Source organism: Benincasa hispida, chromosome 10 (genome assembly GCF_027475165.1).
Source record: "Benincasa hispida cultivar pf3 chromosome 10, pf3_genome.v1.1, whole genome shotgun sequence".
Lineage (NCBI taxonomy): Eukaryota > Viridiplantae > Streptophyta > Magnoliopsida > Cucurbitales > Cucurbitaceae > Benincasa > Benincasa hispida.
This window is the reverse complement of record NC_143487.1, coordinates 36,128,169-36,143,579: the sequence shown is the minus strand read 5'-3', so window position 1 is coordinate 36,143,579 and position 15,411 is coordinate 36,128,169.

Sequence of the window (15,411 nt, the reverse complement as noted above, 5' to 3'; positions counted from 1 at the left end):
CTATACTCCCTGATATGATCCTCCTCTAGGAAGGTAGTATTTGAACACCCTGTTTTCCTTAGGATCTTAAAAGTAACCCCTCGTGTCCCTTTGGGGTAGCCTACAAATAGGCATAGCCTCAAACGTGGTTAGAATTTCTTAGGATTAGCCTCAAGCACATGTGTTGGGCAACCCCAGATGCAGAAGTGATGCAAACTAGCTTTACGCCCATTCCATAACTCTAAAGGTGTTCTGGAAACACTCTTAGAAGGAACATAGTTGAGGATATAGGCTGCAGTCTCTACTGCAAAACCCCAAAATGAGTCCGGTAAAGAAGCATAACTCATCATCGACCGAACCATGTCCAACACGATTCTGTTTCTCCTCTCTGATACACCATTCTGTTGAGGTGTACCAGGTGCTGAGAGTTGGAAAACGATTCCATGTTCTATCAAATAGTTCTAGAACTTATAATCCAAAAGCTCTTCGCCCCAATCTAATCGAAGTGTCTTAATCCGCTTATCTAATTCATTTTCAACCTCAACCTTGAACTCTTGGAACTTTTAAAAGGATTCTGACTTATGTTGCATCAAATAAACATATCCATACTTTGAGTAATCATCAGTAAAAGTGTTGAAATACTCGTAACCTCCCCTGGCTCGCACATTCATCGGACCACAAAGGTCTGAATGTACCAACTCTAGAGGTACTTTGGCTCGATAACCTTTTCCAATAAAAGGTTTTTTAGTCATCTTGCCTTCAAGGCATGATTCACACACAGGTAAAGAATTTTCCTCTAACTCGTTTAGAGGTCCATTCTTCACCAATCTGTCAATCCTATTGAGATTAATGTGTCCTAATTGAAGGTGTCAAAGTTGGGCATTTTCTTTAGGAGAAAGTTTAAGTAATTTATTTTGAGTTACGACAGATTTAAACATCTCTATATTATGGAGGAAATTTGTTGCTAACGGTCTTAGCACATACAAATTCTTTTCTAGTAAAGCTAAACATATCTCAACACCATCTTTAAGAAAACACTTTATTCATTGAAAAATTGAGGGTGTATTTACATTCAAGCAGACAAAATTAAGTTCCTCTTTAATTTAGGAAAAATATATACATCATGTAAAATGAGAAACCTATTCTGTAAAGTTAACTGGAGGCCCCTCACTACCACAACTGAGATGACGTGCCCGGTTCCTACTCGCATTGTTATCTCACCAGCCTCAAGCTGCCGCAAGGATTTAATCTCCTAAAAAGAAGAATAAACATGATTAGTGGCCCAAGAGTCAATAATCTAGGCAGAATCATCATTCTCCACTAAACAAGTTTCCAGAACTAGTAAATCACATTTACCTTGTCTGCCCTTGGCCTTTGCTTTCTTCGTCTTCTTTAGCCAACGTGAGCAGTTCTACTTCCAGTGCCCGTCCTGGTTGTAATGAAAACATTTTCCTTTTTCAACCGACGCTGGTTGCCTACCCCGATATGCGGCAGGTTGTGGGTTAGCAGGTGCCTTCCCCTTTCCTTTACTACCCTTCTTCTTCTTCCACTTATTAGTGTTGAAAGAAGAAGGTGCAGAATTAGTTCTTGAGGTTGAACCTTTGTGGAACTTTTTAGATGATGAAGCAACATTTGCCTCACCAACTGTCTTTTCCTTGCTTTCCAGCAAAGATTAGAACATCTGCAACTTGTTGAGGAGAGTTGTAAGGGTGTAATCAACCTTGTTTAGAACAGCATTGCTTACAAATTGTAGAAAACTTTCTGGCAATGTTTGCAGAATGATGCTAACTTGGCTGCCCTCATCAATGCGAGCCCTATTCATCTCCACCACGTTAAAGTACCCTCCTTCATTTTGGAGTTGAAGATGCTTTTGAGAGCTTCATGCTTGAGTTTCCTGAACGGTTGTCTGAACATTCCTTTGAGGGACTCCATGATCTCACATGCAGTGACCATGGGTTCATACTTCTTGGCCAAGACATCGCTTATGCTGGCCAAGATGTAAGCTCGGGCCTTCTCGTTCGTCTGTGTCTATCGCTCATACGCGTCTCGAACGTTTCGAGCAGCAGTAGGAGCTAGAATAGGAGGACACTCCTCGTAAGGACGAATTGAAGATCATCGATGATTAAAATTGTAAGTATTGAGTTTTTCCAACTAGTGTAATTGTCGCCAGTTAATTTATCAGCGGCTAACAAAGCTAATGTCACAGTTGCCATAATTAAAAGTTGTTGAAACAAACATGAACAAACTTAATAAGTCTATGCATTACCACTTTTAACACCAACTTTAGGTTTTAGCAAAATAGTTTATTGTACCCTATGTTAAAGACATCTATTTTGCAATGATGCCCCAATGAGGTAGAATAAAAGTCATTGGTAGGGTGATTAAGTGCCCCTTCATTGGGATGAGACATTCTCAACCATTAGACAGAAACAACTTTTATAACTGAATCTAACAATTACCATTTTTCGGTCCATAATATGTTAACCTTTAAAAATTTTAGTAAGTGTAATCCCTCATTTTAGGCCCTAGAGTCCCGCCCTAATGTGCCTACCTTAGGAAAAAAGCAGATTAGGACAAGAGATTAAAGAGACCTTATCCTATTCAAGAGTTCGGATAAAGATTTTTGCAAAACTGCCATCCTTTAGGGGGACACTTCTAGTGTGCCTCGAGGCGATGCAAAAAATGTTATCCAACCTAATGAGAGAGACTGTGGGATATGTTATCACACGTCCCGCTTCCACTTACTATGAACATTCTCTCCATTCACCTTGGTATTGACCTACCCAAATACCATCCTCTAGGGGGACACTCCCAGGGTGCCACGAGGCCGAGGATAGATCTCACAGTGTGAACTTTAGAGAGAAACGTGTAGAGGTTTACGTGAAGTATCATATACCCCAAGTACCTCTCACTAAATGTTCTACCTAGGGTTTCATTAACTTAGACAATCTGGCTACTGATGTTATCTAAGTGTTAGTTTAATTTGCTAAAAATAACTCTTGCTTTTGATAATTAAACAAGTTCAAATCAAGTCCCATCACACACTTTAACAGACTATCATCGAATTTGATGCATGCATCAAATCTATCTAATTCACCTTTCCAAGTAGGTTCCCAGGTAGGGGTGTCCCATTTCCATCACCTTAAATACCCAGCCTATACAAAACCCACCTTAGACAAAATGTCCCTTATAGATAGATTTGGTACATATTTAATCTTTTATTAGTCAATTTAATCCTATTAAACCGATTAAGAGATTAAACTTACATTTCTAATCTCATTAGAACCGTGATCTTAGGTCTATCTCAATCAAATTTTAAAACTCTTTTAAAACCTTAATAAACCTAAGTTTGCATGCATGTCTTTCTTATTGATTTTAGTTCTAATTTCTAATATAACTCTTATAAAAGAAACAACAAAAATCATTCACATTGCTATACTAGGTATTTATAACTTTTATAAATTAACCTATGTGTTATGCTTCATGCAATGTTCATTCATTACTATATATAACTCTTATATATAGTAATGAACCAAGCATACATGCTTTCATACACCCTTATACTATAACACTTATAATATAAATATGATGCATGAATATGCTTAATGCATGCATAAATATAACTCTTATATTATATGATGCATGAGCATGCTTTAAAGTAATTTAGTCATGCAAGCTACTATATCATAACTCTTACAATATAGAGATAATGCATGACAAATGCATAACCTATGGTGGGTTTTAAACACTATATGGCATACTTTATTGTTGGATTTTATGTCCTAAAACTCATGGTATGTAAACAATGGAGCTTATTCTGAAAATTCAATAATGGTGTTATTGAATAAATCAATTGTTTGAATAGAAATCCAATAAACCTAAAAGTCCCTTGACTATTGGATGAGTACTTAAACTTTGTGTGGAGACATAAAAGTGGATCAGGTTCGAGTAAATAGTCAAAATGATCTATAGTACAAATAAGGTTGGGTACCTTATTCTTGTAACACAATTGGATACTGCCTGCTCTATAGTTGTTACAAGAAGTTATAAAGTGCTATAAATGAAGTGCTCCTGATTCGTTCATGTTGGACATAAGAAGTGGGGGTGTCCTTGTGCAAAAGAGTTTGTACAAGATCGGACCACAAAATGAGTCACTCTTACTTTATAACGCTGTTTACTATTTAAGACTGATTATTTCAAAGTGATGACCTAGGTAACTTGATCTTAATCCTGAGCTAACTATGAACTCCTGTTTATCTGAGATTGCCCTTAGATTAGCATAGGTGAGGGTTGACTCAATAAGGCCGGCTCAATAAAATTGCCATTTCAGGGGTAAGACTGGATAGATAGCTGGGGACATAGGGTGCAAGAGGGAATTCACTTAAGTGCTGATTCTGGGTCTTGAACAAGGGATCCCGCCTTCTCATTTTGCATGAAAGGGACTCGATTTTATGATTGGATAACAAAAAAATTGTTCGCTAGGGGATCAGCAGGGACTTCAGGAACAAAAGGTAATTTCGGGGGTAAAATAGAGATTAGACCCAGCCGTTATTACGAACAACCTATGAAGGTTAACTTATTAATCATGGTTATATCGAATGAACATAATATATCTACAGTGAGGGGAGTTCAGCTATGGGCTTTAGTGGAGTGACCCATTAGTTAATGAATGGGGATTAGATCGGTCTAATAAGTTTAGCCGATTAATCTCAGATCGTTGGAGCCCATGATCTGTAGGTCCATGAGGTCCCTCTACGAGCTCGGAAATGGATTAGCTCTAGAGTAGCGTGATAAGTTAATTTGAAATGTTCAAATTAGAATCAAACGAAATTAGAGAAAATATATTTAAATATGATTTAAATATATGAAGATGAATTTGTGTAAAAAAATTTAATATTGGATATTAAATTAATTAAAATTATTAAAATTATTTATTAATTTTATTAGAAAATTAATTTATGAAATTAATTTATAAAATTAATAAATTTTGATTTTATAAATAAAATATTATTTTAAAATCAAAATGGATTTTGGAAATTGAAAATCACAAAACTTGAAAAATGGCTTTATTTCAAGTCATCTTCAAAGTAGCTTACAAGAAACCCACCACCTCTTCCTTGATTTACTCCAAGCATGAGTTGCATCCCATGCAACACTTCTTTTTGCATGATAGTCTGTAATATATTGAAGTGATTAGAGTGAAGAAAGGGATGGAGAACCGACTGAATTTTTGCTGAAAAATTCGGATGAAGAAAGTGTTCTTCAATGGGTTCTGTTCAGTGAGCTTTCTCCATATTCCCTTTGATTCCAGCTTATTTTGAGTCCCACAACTCAATTTAGAGCACCAAGATGATAGTAGAAAATATCTTGTGGTGGTCTACACAAGGATTCAGAGGTTTTTGCTACTGGAAATGGAGATTTCGTTTGTTCGGCCAAGGTATGTTCATGAAACGCCCATTATACTCTATTTTTAGCATGTTTCTTTTCAACCAAAATTATAGAATTAGAGTGCTTATGGATCTTGATTTCTTCCATTACGTGATGGTGTTCATCCAACAATTGGTATCAGAGCATCTTATAAGTATTCGGTTTGGATTAATTTTGGTTTGATAGGTGTTTTGTATGAAAATATGAAACTGTTGTAATGATATGGTTTTCTGAGTTTTGGCCTTTAATTTCTCTTTGATTTCCATTTAAATTTGTAATTGGCTCTTGATGAGCTTTAAAGTTTTCCCAAGAGTCTGTAATTTATTTGGAGTCATTAGAGTTGAAATTAAGCTGTAATTCGAAGAAACAAGCGAAGGGGCCGAGTTGCAGATTCCAGACAATCAGCCTCTGTTCATATCGTCGTTAAGCTTCAGTAGTAAATGATCGTTTAGCTTCATACATTAGACGATATGAAAGAAAAGCTAAACGATCGTGTAGCTTCGAGCGTTAATCATTTAGTTGTTGTGCACTAGACGATCGTCTACCTCGGGAGCTAAACGATGCGTTGTTTTGCTATGTGATGGCACTACACGATCGTGTAGCTTCGGGTGGGAGCTAAGCGATGAGGCGAAGAGCTATGCGATGGCGCTGAGCGATCGCTTATACGATTGTTTACCTTTGATCGGGAGCTAAGCGATGAGCAAAGAGCTATGTGATGGTGCTGAGTGATCGCTTACATGATCGTTTGCCTATGAACAGCAGCTGAGTGATGCGTCGATTGCTATGCGATAGCACTAGGCGACCGCTTACCTTGAGCGTGTGCTAAATGATCAAGACGCGGTGCTAAACTATGGAGCTATGCGATAGAAGGCGAACACTATACGATCGTGTAGTTTTGTTAAACGATAGATGTTGGTTGCTAAATGATCAAGCCCATTGCATGACGATGGTCGTCAATGCTAAATGATCTAACTTAGTGAGATTTTGAACGAGAGCAAGAGAAGCCGGTTCGACCGATTCTCTTGAGGTTTAGTCCGATTCAGCTTCAAATGGTTTGTGGTTGGTCCAGTTCAGTCTCTGTTGGTCCGGTTTAGACAGTTCGGGTCCGGTTCAAGCGGTTTTGGAGCGGTTCAAGCGGTGTTGAAGCTATTTTTGTAATAAGTTAGGCTTTTGTTTGTTTGTTTTTGCCAAAACTAAACCATATCAGTACGTGTTTAATTATTTATGCATTGGATATATGTTATAATTAAATAAATCTTGTATGTATATATAGTATGCCATTTAGATTTAAAATCCTACCATATTTAGCATGCAACATGCATTGAAAGTATGTTTCAATTTGTTATAATATATAGTATGCATGTTAGGGTTTCTTGTATTTAATATAAGTGTTATATTAGATATTGAATGCCTGTATGTTATGGATGTTTAGCATGTCTAAAGTTTAAGTTGTTATAAATTTGGTTTAGACATTTAAAATCCATCACGAAAAACAGCTGCATGCTCACGTAGATTAACCACTTGTTTTAATTAGTTAAAATAGGTCGTTAAACTTGTAAAACTAGGGTTACAAACTCAACTGGTATATAATCCTGTCGAAGGTTGGGGGTATTTAAGTTGACGGTCTACGGAACACCTCTTACCTGGGGATTATGGTCAAATAATTGAGCGTTGCTAACCAGTTTTATGAGTATCATGAGCGATGTGAGGTAATAAAAGTGTTTATCACCTAGACATTGTAGGTTTAAGTCAATTTATAAAAGTTATACTTGGATAAACTACATAGACTTAGATTTATTTTTATTTAGCCAAAAAAGAACCTAAGTATGTAGTTACCCAAACATTAGAACTCTTCAGTGGTAGTGAATAGCATCTATATGATAGAGTTATTAGAAAACTTCAACGGGAGATTAATACCTACACGGTATGTTATTCTTAGCTCTCGCAGCCCTAAGAGTTCACAGTCTGGATTTAAGTTGTACTTCGTATCACCCTGGAAGTGACCTCCATTCTGGAAGTATTTTTTAGCTTAAATTTAGATTTGGATGAACAAGGGGAAGTTGTTCGATCAGAGATCAAGTGTATGATTTCAATTGCCACGTCTCCACATAGTTCACACCATGAGATTCATATGACGCTTTATGTCACCCCTCCCTTCGGAAAGTGTTTTATATGAGTCAATACCAAGGTGAACGGAGGCAGTAGTTCATAGTTAGTGGGTGAAGGAAATGTGTCAATATATCCTGCGGTCTCCTCCATTAGTTTGGACCGTGAAATTCCTATGTTGCGCCTACTGGTTAGCTTTAGGTGGCCCTTTGCTGTCGTTTAACGATAGCTATCCCCTCAGAGGGTTGTAACATAGGATTCAGAATAACTCAAGCTCCAAAAATGGATAGGATTTCTTTGGTCATTAGTGGCCTCTGACGTCCGAAAATGGCGGGTCTACACTTACAGAATTATTAATTGTTAATAATGTTTGACCAAAAGCGATACCTAAATAACTATCGGAATATGAGTTATTCTGGAGGTAGTATTTAGTCAAGAATGTCTTGATGTAGTATCGTTGCAAAAGAATAATCTTGCGTAAATTATTAAAATTGCTAAAATTTGATTGGATATAAAATTTCAGAATGAAAAATTCATTAATATAAGTGCCGGGGTCAGATAAATTTATTGGGGACAATTATGTGAATTAGAAATCAAATTTGAACACGATACTTATGATAGACAATTTCGGTTTATCTTAACTGAGGACTGTCCTCCCATTCCTAGCTTTAAAAACAAACCGAAATGTTTGGGATGTATATGACGATGGGTCAAGGCTAATGATATAGCCTATGCTTATATCCTCGTCTACTTATCTGATGTGTTGACAAAAGAAGCATGAAGATATGAGTACTGTCAAAGAGATTATGGAATCTCTGCGAAGGATGCCATTAAGTACATTTACAATAGTCACATCGAAGTGGGGACCAATGTTTGTGAACATGTCCTAGACATGATGGTCCACTTTAATATGACAGAAGTAAACGGTGCTGTCATGGACGAGAGAAGTCAAGTTGGTTTTATTCTAGAATCTCTTCTGAAGAGTTTTCTGCAATTCTGAATGCATTTAATGAATAAAATTTGACTACTCTGCTGAAATGAGCTACAGACTTACTAGACAATATTGAGAACAAAGGGTCTGATGCCAGAAGTAAATGTTACTACTGTCGAGAAGTGAGAAATGTCCTCCAAGCCTGAAGTTGCTTCCTCTTCAAAAAGTAAGAGTATTCTTGTGAAGAAAGGCAAAGGGAAAAAGGAAGAACAAGCCCACTAGATTGAAAGGAAAGGATAGCGCTGCAAAGGGAAAAGTTTCCATTGTAACAAAGAAGGGCACTGGAGGAGACACTGCCCTCAATATCTTGTAGAGAAGAGAGCAGAGAAAAGGTAACCAGGCTAACATGGCCCTAGGACCATTTGCTCAGCTCATCCAGTGGGAGAAGTTGCTACTTGTTTTAATTGTTAAATTTTGTATAGAAAAAATTGTATATATTTTTGGGATAAATGAAATGTTCATTTTCAAAAATTATGTTTGTTCTAGCAACCTCTGTTGAGAATAAAATTGTTAAAATTCATTTGTAGATATTCAGATATCTAAATGGCTAAATCAAAGTATAAAAAGTGTAAAGATTTCTAGATTTGATTGTTAACAAAGAGTTGTTGAGACAGGTCAGATGCATCTTGCTCAAAGAGTTGAGAGTACCTCAATGTAGTGGGAGGAAAGTGTGCTTCCTGGCCATTATTGAGATTAAGATGCAATCCCCTTATATTTTATCTAAAGCCGATTGTATACTAAAATGTTTACAATAATTCTCTCGACTAAAGTGTTTGAGAATTACGTAGTAGGATTAGGAATACCAGATAACCTAGGGCAAATGGGAGAAATATCGGGTATAGAGATACCGAATAGTAAAAGATGGGTATGGGATGCCCTAGTTTATTGTATTTCTCTATAAAACTCAAAAACTCAGTCTTATATACCGGATGTATAAGTTACCACTGGAGTTTAAGTCCAAGTGGGAGTTTGTTGGGTTTTATATCCTAAAACTCGTGGTATGTAAACAATGGAGCTTATTCTAAAAATTCAATAAAGGTGTTATTGAATAAATCTATTGCTTGAATAGAAATCCAATAAATCTAAAAGTCCCTTGACTATTGGATGAGTACTTGAACTTTGTGTGGAGACATAAAAGTGGATTAGATTCGAGTAAATAGTCAAAATAATCTATAGTACATGGATAAGGTTGGGTACCTTATTCTGGTAACACTATTGGATACGCCCTGCTCTATAGTTGTTACAATGAGTTGTAAAGTGCTACAAACGAAGTGATCCTAATTCGTTCATGTTGGACATGAGGAGTGGGGTTGTGCTTGTGCAAAGAGTTTGTACAAGATTGGACCACAAAATGAGTCACTCTTACTTTATAACGTTGTTTACTATTTAAGACTGACTATTTCAAAGCGATGACCTAGGTAACTTGACTTTAATCCTGAGCTAACTATGAACTCCTGTTTATCTGGGATTTCCCTTAGATTTGCATAGGTGAGAGTTGGCTCAACAACGTCGGCTCAATATGACTGCCATTTCAGGGGTAAGACTGAATAGATAGCTGGGGACATAGGGTGCAAGAGGGAATTCACTTTTACCTGCTTTAGGGATAGTAGAGAGGTTGTTCCCTTAAGTGCTAATTCTGAGACTTGAACAAGGGATCCCGCCCTCTCATTTGGCATGAAAGAGACTCGGTTTTGTGATTGGATCATAAAACAATTGTTCTTTAGGGGATCAGTGGGGACATAAGGAACAAGAGGTAATTTCAGGGGTAAAACAGAGATTAGACACAGCCGTTATTACGATCAACCTGTGAAGGGTTAACTTACTAATCATGGTTATATTGAGTGGACATAATATATCTACAGTGAGGGGAGTTCAACTATGGGCTATGAACTGACCCATTAGTTAACAAATGGGGGTTAGATCGGTCTAATGAGTTTAGCCGATTAATCTCGGATCGTTAGAGCTCATGATCTGTAGGTCCATGAGGTCCCCTTACTAGCTTGAAAATGGATTAGCTCTAGAGTAGCGTGATAAGTTAATTTGAAACGTTTAAATTAGAATCAAACGGAATTGGAGAAAATATATTTAAATATATGAAGATGAATTTGTGTAAAAACTAATTTAATATTGGTTATTAAATTAATTAGAATTATTTAAATTATTTAATTAATTATTTATTAATTTTATTAGAAAAAATTTATGAAATTAATTTGTAAAATCAATAAATTTTGATTTTATAAATAAAATATTATTTTAAAATCAAAATGAATTTTGGAAATTGAAAATCACAAAATTGAAAAGATGGGTTTTTTTAAAGTCATCTTCAAAGTAGCTTACAAGAAACCCACCACCCCTTCCTTGATTTACTCCAAGCATGAACTGCATCCTATACAACACTTCTCTTTGCATGATAGTCTACAATATATTGAAGAGATTGGAGTGAAGAAGGGGATGGAGAATCGACTGAATTTTTGCTCAAAAATTCAGATGAAGAAGGTGTTCTTCAATGGGTTCTGAGTGAGCTTTCTCCATATTCCCTTTGATTCCAGCTTATTTTGAGTCCCACAACTCAATCTAGAGCACCAAAAGGATAGTAAGGAAGATCTTGTGGTGGTCTACACAAGGATTTGGAGGTTTTTACATCTGAAAATAGAGATTTCGGTTGTTCGGCCAAGGTATGTTTATGAAACCCATTATACTCTGTTTTAGCATGTTTCTTTTCAACCAAAATTAAAGAATTAAAGTGCTTATGGATCCTGTTTCCTTCCGCTGCGTGCTGGTGTCCATCCAACATTTATGACATATAAAAATAAATATACATCATATGTACATTCATCAAGAATCAATGGACCAGGATGATTTGCCTAAAAAAATTGGAAAAATTAAAGCTAATTATTACAAAACTGACGAGAAGACTGGTTCAAACAGGCGTACCGAGTGTTGAACTGCCCGGGTGAAGCATCATTCTAGTGATCTTATAGTAGCTCCGTGTGATCGTCTAGTGATGCTGAACTAAAGTAAACGATTGTATAGCATGGATCGTGTGCCTATGACAATGCGATGAAGCATGAAGGCCACGCGATCGTGTAGCGCACTTTGTGTAATGCACGCGTAAACAATCATACAGATGACAACGATGCAGTGAAGCATGATCGTCTAAACGATCGTAGAGCAAGCGTCAAGTATCGTATACCAAGTGATCGAGTAGCCAGGGACTATGCGATGAAACATATTGGCTGACTCAATCATTTAGTGCGCGCACCTACCATCCGATGAGCATTAAAACCTCAACGATCTTTTACCTCATCGTCTACACGATAGGGTAGCCAATGCAACACGACCGAGTAAACACTTTACCCGACCGTTTAGCATCAACAATGCGATCGTTTAACAAATACTACATGATTGGGTAGAACTTTTTTACACGATCGCGTAGCTGAATCTAAACAATCATTTAGCTCGGGCTACATGACGCGACCAACTCCTGGTCTTCTTCCACGATTAGAACGACATCTTTATGCATTGAAGCTTCTACACAAACAACTCTTACAACTTAAACACTTTGAATACAGACTCGATAGCATTGCATTATGCCCAAAAACACAGGGGCCCTTGCAAATGTACTTGAAAAGTAAAGGAGCTTTAAATTACAAAGGCAACCATCCCAAAATATCCATCGATTCAAATCCACAACTACATTTAACATTTAAATGTATTGCAGACTACACAAAAACCCACCAATATTGTAAATGTAATTCGGTGCATCAATGGAATTTGGACTATCAGAACAACCTAACTCTGATACCAATTGAAGAAACTCTTATATTAGAGACTCGTGAGCGGAAGCTAGATCATTCCAAACCCCATTGTGACAGAACATACACATTTACAATCAAACAGTAATAGTTATGCAACAACTCTAAATTACAACATGCTTCCAAAGGGAAAGTACTAAGGTTCATGAAAACTTACCCTTGAAGAACTATTCTTCTCGTTCCCTCGAACTCACTACACGATTGTTCACCAACACGAATGAATCTACACTCAAACGGTAATCTTCTCAGCAATCTCCTTGAACAAGAATAAATCTACACTTGACCCTTGAACAGGAAACAAACACCACCAGCAGACCACCTTGGTATTCTCGGTGTGAGAATCCAGGAGTTGTGGGCTCTATAGAATTTAGTAGAGGATATAAGAAATTTGGCAGATTGTATAGACGATTGAGTAAATGGGAGATAGTTTTAGTCTGTCGTATAGACATAGTACTCGAAAGTTTAGAAGACAAGTGACTATCGTATAGCTCGCTTATTGCACGATCGTGTATGCTCTCAAGCTATCATATAGCTAATGCTTTTGATCGTCCGATTCTCAAAATCTTAATGATCTCAGCGTGTAAAAATGAAAATGATTTTCATTTGAACCATCAGTTATCATAACTGATCACAACTTTCCACTAAGTTGGTTATGGGAGAAAAAACTGTAACCAATTATCCTATAATTGATTTAATTACAAATATAATCAATATATTCATAACCTATAGTTTTAATATTACATCTCATGCAATATATATAAATCATAGTTCTTTTTCTCCCTTATAGCATTTAATAATAATTCCTCCAATTAATGTATCTAATACATTAAAGCAATATACCTCATATAATTGATACAATTTATTATATCATATATAATCAAATTTCTTCTTGTTAATTTGAACATTTCAAACTAATCAAAAAACTGATTCTCAACATGAATCTATTGAGCTATCAAGGGGATCTTTTAGACCTATAGCTTGAAGCTCCAATGTTACGTGAATAGCTGACTAAACTCTTTAATCACGATATCCACCATCCGTTAACTGTTGGGCATTCCACTAAAGAATGACAGCTGCACTCTTTGCGTTACAGATATATTTTTGTGTCCATTGGATATAACCAATCAATTGTACGATGACCCTTCACAAATCGCTTGTAAGTACAACCGGGCCAATTTATCGTTTTGCCCCTGTAATTACATCTATCTCCTTAAGTACTACTAATTCCTCTAATAAACAATACATCATAGTCCTACTATGACTAAATTCTTCTCGAGCCAAAAAAAGGTGTGGTGCCACATTGTTTAAGTCCCGGAATCATCCCTTAAGGGAGCAATTTATCTACTTAACCCTAAATTGGGGAAGGAGTGAATTTCGTCTTGTGTAGTTGAGTTCCTAACTCCCCAATCAGACGAATCCCCAAAGTGGTATTTTTGAGTCGGCGATCTGGCCACTCGCATCCATACAAATCAAAGGACCGCTTCATAGGTAGGAGTTCCTGACTCACTTAGGATTAAGGTTATGTTACCTGTGGTCATCCTAGTGAAATAAAAGTCTCTGTCATGAACAATGTTATATAACGAGACTAAACATTTCGTGGTCTTGTCTTATACAAACTCATTTGTATAGAGCATCCCACTCTTATGTCTAATACATGAATGGCCAGGATCAGACCATTTATAGTACTTTACTACACTTGTAATATCTACAAAACGGATCACACTCGTAGTATCAACAGAATAAAGTTTCCCTTCTTTATCCATCTACTACAGACCATTTAGGTTATCACTTAAACCACGATCCACTTGTATTTCATCACATACATGTTTAAGTTACAACGATAACCAGGGATCTTAGTTTATTGGTTTGTGGTTAATGCAACAAAATATCTCATATATCATAGGGTTGTAGTAAAGATAATATCTCATATTATTACATCACATAATGTTTGTTCATATACATGTTTACAAACTACTGGACCCAACAAGATTTAGGGCATCAACCCCAACAGCTACACAAGATGGAATTCACTCATTCCTCGAAGCAGGGATAAGTAGATAAATTACTAATGGAGTGAAGCGTCGGGATGCATTGGGATGCTGGTGGTGATGCAGCTTCGAAGCATCGCAACGCTTGGAATAACGTTGCAACACTGCGTCCACTGCCAGATACTCACTACTCGATGCTCGACGACTTGATACTTGATACTGCGTTTTCTTGATTACTCGATAGCCTTTTACTCGATGGTACACGATGATGCTCGATGGCTGCCTCATACTCTGTGGAACTCGATGGCATTTTGATTTTTACAACTCTTTTGAAGCTCGGATGTTCCAATTAACTCCAAATTGCTTCAAATAACCCCGTTCTTCACCAAATGATTAATTCTACCTCTTAATTGCTCGATACCTACAAAATAAGAAAATAAACACATAAAATCACTAATGAGCCTGAATTAAGCTAGGAATAATAGCACTTTTTGAGAGGTAACAAACACCCTCAACTTAATTCTTGCTCATCTCGAGCAAGGCAGAAACACACAATCAAGTAGAAAATAATTAAAAACATGCTAGCTTACTTCGCAAAGTCATTACTCTAGTCTCAACAGTCAGTTAGAATGAAATTTCTAATCAAGAACGAAATCAATTACAATCAATCAATGAAGCACAAGTTTAAAAATGTTTCTTAATCTATTCATGCATGAGTGAGCCTAGAGTTTTGCTAATTAAGCTTGCAACTAATTGCTTTTCTTTATTTTTTTCTCTTTATTTTTTTTTTATTCACAGTAGGCGCTAATTTATCCATTTTGTCTAGTTTTGCTCTAAAACAAGCATCGTTACTCCTAGGTCAAAGGTGGACCTTTCGAGGTGACAACAAAAATACAAACCAGATAACCCAATTCTAAGCATGCAAGACTTTAATTTCGCAAAACAATGACTTAAAGATGAAAATGACAAGAATTATTTTTTTTTAAAATTGGGCTAAAAATCATGAATGGATCAAAGCCATGGATCTCAAAATAGAGTCTATAGAGTGCTGATGGACATAAACTTAAATTTAGTTTGGGATCTTGAAGGTCCAAACCTATAGAGT